At 51.8% G+C, this 4,657-nt stretch overlaps 1 protein-coding gene and 1 long non-coding RNA gene across 6 annotated transcripts in view; one reads left to right on the forward strand and one right to left on the reverse strand.

Moving 5' to 3' along the window:
* The window catches only part of LOC102763434 (chromosome unknown open reading frame, human C8orf59), a 7,041-nt gene extending 6,882 nt beyond the window's left edge, over positions 1-159 (reverse strand). For 2 of the 5 annotated variants that reach the window (XM_015570066.1, XM_006773119.2), the window contains exon 1: positions 57-127. The gene's annotated coding sequence lies outside the window, so the exon portion shown is untranslated. Of the gene's footprint in view, positions 1-56 lie in introns of all 5 variants that reach the window. The other 3 variants (XM_006773121.1, XM_006773122.2, XM_006773120.2) reach the window with 3 other exon arrangements.
* A 120-nt stretch (positions 160-279) lies between these two features.
* Positions 280-2,471, forward strand: LOC107184554. The gene is made up of 2 exons (XR_001515410.1): positions 280-1,525; positions 1,956-2,471. It is a non-coding gene; the product is annotated as an uncharacterized LOC107184554 (long non-coding RNA).
* The last annotated feature ends 2,186 nt before the right edge of the window (positions 2,472-4,657 follow it).

Here is a 4,657-nt window from a genome sequence, read left to right on the forward strand (position 1 = left end):
CGCCCTCACACCCTCGCGCGACCGCTCGCTGCCCCAGCCCCAGAGCTCCCACCCACCTCTCACCAGGCCGACCTCTCACTCTCGCCCGGCTGCTCGCTGCTCCAGCTCCGGAGACGCCACAGGCATGCGCAGGGCCCAGGAAATTCCGGGGGAGGCAGCTAATTAAACTTCCTCTCCCAGGTCGCGATTCCGCCCACCGAGCAGAGCCCCGCCTACAAAGCGAAGGTCTATTCGTGACTCGGCCAGAACACAGAGGCAAGCCCCGCCCATGGGACGGAGCCCCGCCCACAGAACGTAGTCCCCACTCACCGAGGTTGGTAGCACCCCACACAAAGCCCCGCCCACCGCACGTCCTGGACGTGGTCCCGCCCTGGAGCAGGTTCCCACCCCTGACGTAGTCCCGCCCACAGGGCTCTTGTTTCTGGGCACGGTATCTGAGCGCAGCGACGCCCCGCCCTCCGCTGGAAGTCCCGCCCGTCGTGCGAACTCCCGCCCTCTACAGGAAGTCCGGTCCCCAGCGTCTAAACACCATTGGTCACCGAGCCGAGAGGACGTCATCCAAGCGGTTGCCCTGGGCCTCTGCCTTCGGCCCCAGGAGGGGGCGCTCGCACCCTGGCTGGAGGCCACGCGCAAGGAGCCCGAGTCCTTTCCTCAGGCTGTTTCCTTGCTTCACAGCCGCGTGTGGGCCGAGGCGCGCAGGGCCACGGGAAGATGTTGCCAGGGGAGTATCGGCAACTTCAGCGGCGCAGCGGGCGCACCCCTGCCTTCCGGCGCCCGCGTGCACCCGCGTTCATGGCTCGAGGCTCACCGTCCAGGAAAGTACGCCCGGCTCCCGAGAGCGTCCCTCGCGAGAGCAAGTGGCCGCGTGTTTCTCTGCTTCCCTCTCGGACGCCCAGGTGCCGGCGTTTCCACCCGCTCTCCTTGCAAACGGCGAGGCCTGGCCATGCGGGAGTGATGGCGGCCGCCCCACTTGGGTCGCGGGCTTCAGCTGTTCATGCTGGGCAGCCTCAGGAATAGAAAGCAAAGAAATCGCAACCTCACATGGCGCCAGCTCCATAAGTCAACACTCCGCACAGATAACCACGAGAAGACATTCCTGTGGTCAGTAAGCTCCGCTGCGCTGGTCCCGGTGCGATGGGGGCGGGCGTGGCGCTGCTGCATTCGATGCCCACGCCTGTGTGCCTGCCTGCCATGTCCCTGCACCCCGCCGGGCGCCTTATGTCCCCCCCTGTACCAGCGAGTCCCGCAGCTCCGGTGCCGGGAGCTGTGGTTTAACATTTGCTCGGCGACGAGAAATCCCCTGATGGTCCAAAGCAGGGCTCCTGGCCGGGCACTGTCCTCTGATGAGCAGATACCTAGAGGAGCACTTCTGGTCTCTGCCCCACAAATCTGCTTTCCACTAAAGGAAGCAGGCTTTATCCAGAGTAATCTGGCCAGATGCCTGGAAGTCCGAAGCCTGAACGTAGCAAATAGCCGAAGGTTGAGAAGGTGCAGCGCTATCACAGAGGCCATAAAAGCACCGAAGGTACGTGAAGTCCTTCCGCGGTTTTTATGGTTCTTGGTTAAAATGCAAGCAATAGTGTAAAACGACAGGACTTGTGACAGCAGGTGCGTGTTTAAAACCCAGAAGACTGCAAAGGAGGACGTGTGTTACTAAACTAGAACGCGACACTGCATCCCAGCGGTGTTTGAAGAAAAAATGGAAGGATGCTGTGCTTTGTAAGGATCAAGTTCAGTTGATGAGCAAACACTCAGGCTGCCTAAAGCTCAACAGTGATTCCGGTTTTCAGTTGAAATTGTTGTCTGCACAGACGCAGTCAACAGTTTTTTGCTTAGAACAACTCCATTGTGCTGGAATTTGGCTAAGAATTGCATGGCTGTCTATACTGTGATAAATAGAACCAAAAACAAACGTTGGGCTCCTTAAAAACTCATTTTTTCCCCTTTCCTATTAGAACGTCATGCAGTCATTGTAGACATTTGGGAAACTGAGAAAAGCATAAAGAAGTGCACACCAGTGATGACTGGGTTCTGACCTAGCTCCCCATTATCTTTGTCTCACCTGGGTATTGTCACAGCTTCCTGACTGCTCCCCCTGCCTTAATCTCTACCCAGCCCAGCAGCCAGAGGAATCCTGCTGAGATGGTGATCACATAATGTCGTCCTCCGAACTTCCGTGTTCCCACTTCACCCAGAATAAAAGCCAGAGCACTTACAAGGGCCTGTGCCCCGCTCGGATCCCCCTGACCAACACTGCTTTCTCACTGTCCTGTAATCATGGTCCCTAAATGTCTGCAAGGCTCCTCCCTCACCTCTCAGGTCTTATTTGAAATGGTGTCTTTTCAGAGAGGCCCTCATGCCCACTTCTGTACAGTCAGGGGCCCTCTTCTCTGCTGTGCCGTCATCCCATATACTAGAGTTTATCTTGTTCATTATCTGTCTTCTCCATAAAGGCAGAGCTTCCTAGCTGGTTTTGTTTGCAGATGGCTTTGTTTTCTAAAGCATAACAAATCACCCCAAAATTTAGTTGCTCAAAACAAGAGTCCTCATTTATTTTCTCATATTTCAGTGGGGGTGGACTTCGTGGGGGGCATGGCTGCATGTGTCTGGCTCCCATCTTTTAGGTACCCTGAATCCTCTCCAGGAGGACATCCCCACAGGGCTGGATGTCCCCATGGTGAAGCTGACGTCCCCCAGACAGAGGGTCAAAGGCAGACACGGCAATGGCTCTCATGACCCGAACTCAGAAGTCACATACTGCCAGTCCATTCAGTGAGGAAGGAGATGCCCTGAGGGGCTGGCTCAGCAACTGCTTTGTCCCCTGTGCCCAAAACTGCCAGCACAAATGTTTGGACAATGAATAGATTCCAGCCCTCATATTTTTAAAATATATTTTCAGCCTTTTTTCTAAGCAAATACACTATACTGTTAATTAAAAATTCAGAATATCTCTATAAATATAAGCATGTTAACTATATTTTAAATGTAATATTTAATGTTTTTCAGAATTATATCTTTTGACTATACAATAAGTTATTTCAACTCCTCATTAGCATTTCTGCCTCTAGATTATTTTCCGCTATAAATGCATTGTGATGAGCATCCTTTTGCATAGATCTTTGAGGGCATCCCTTAATGTGTTCTTGGGGAGTAAGACCTAAGGTTGTGAACACTTACAGTGCACCAATAGAGTGACATTGACTTATTGCAAATTCTTTGATAGCGGGGTTATTTTGAGCTCAATTATCTGGACATTCCAGTGTTGATCTAATGAGAGGAAGCAGAAGACCAGAAATGTAGAAAGTAGGGTTTTAGCAGCTTATTCTTGTCTGACAATAGAGGATAAAACTTTTGCCTCTAGTTTCTGAAAGCTGGAATCTGAGAAGTGGCCTGAGCAGTGATTCACTGGAGAATTCTCCCTCTGGCATGAACCTGGGCCAGCAGGTACCTCGGTGCCTGTGGGCTCTGCAATCTCCTGGCAAGGTCTCTCTCTCCTGGGCAACTTGCACTGTGCACCCCCCACTGCAGGGCAGCCTCAGGAAGGGGAGGTAAATCGAAACTCCATATAGCGCCAGCTCCATAAATCAACACTCTCCACACAGATAACCAAGATAAGACATTCCTGTGGTTAATAGGCCCCAGCTGCGCAAATCACGGTGCGATGGGGGCGGGCGCGGGCTCTGCGGAGAGAGAGCACCTTGGACTTGGGACTGCACGCTGGGCTGAGTCCCACCGGGAGCTGGCCTCTGTAACAGGAGTCCTGCTCCTGGCTTTCCTGCTCAGTGAAACCAGAGGAAACAGCCACTGGGTTTACAGTTAGGCTTTCTAAAAAGCACTTGGAAAAATGTGCATCTCAGAGGGTCTGTGCGTACCTTCTCATAAAGCAGCATCAGTTCATCCAGGGTCGACAACATCATTTTGGTTTCCCCTTGGTATGTTACTACACTTCCCTGGGTATCTCTACGGCTAGGGTTACACTTAGAGTGCTGCTCGGAACCTAAGGTGTTGACGCCTTGAAGAGCCCACTAAGAGTGGTTGCTGCAGGGAAGACTAGACTGGATCCAGCTGGTTTAAGAGTGAAGTAGAGATGATGACCATGGCCTTGGTCAGGATTCCTGGGTTTATTGGTCAGTATTAATCTTCCACTTATTTGTACTTGACGGTCGTGAACCTGGAGACAGAGGCTCTCTATGAAGGAAAACATCCACAAATAGTTGTAAAGGGTTAATTAGCAAGTTAATGGGGTCATTGCCTCCAAATCTTTTTGAAAATTTTAACATGTACAGGAAAATGGGAAGAATAGTCTAATGAGCACCCAAACATCCTTCAGCCAGATCCACCAATTACTGCCAGTTGCAGGCAGCAGGTACTTTAGCCCCACAGCATCAGCCTTCATCTACAGCAGCGGTTCTCAACCTGTGGGCCGCGACCCCTTTGGGGGTCGAACAACCCTTTCACCAGGGTCACCTAAGACCATCGGAAAACACGTATATAATTACATATTGTTTTGTGATTAATCACTATGCTTTAATTATGTTCAATTTGTAACAATGAAATTGGGGGTCACCACAACATGAAGAACTGTATTAAAGGGTCGTGGCATTAGGAAGGTTGAGAACCACTGATCTACAGTCTTCCCATCACATCATCGCACAAA

The sequence above is a fragment of the Myotis davidii genome, unplaced genomic scaffold (assembly GCF_000327345.1).
Source record: "Myotis davidii unplaced genomic scaffold, ASM32734v1 scaffold1466, whole genome shotgun sequence".
In the NCBI taxonomy this organism is placed as follows: Eukaryota; Metazoa; Chordata; class Mammalia; order Chiroptera; family Vespertilionidae; genus Myotis; species Myotis davidii.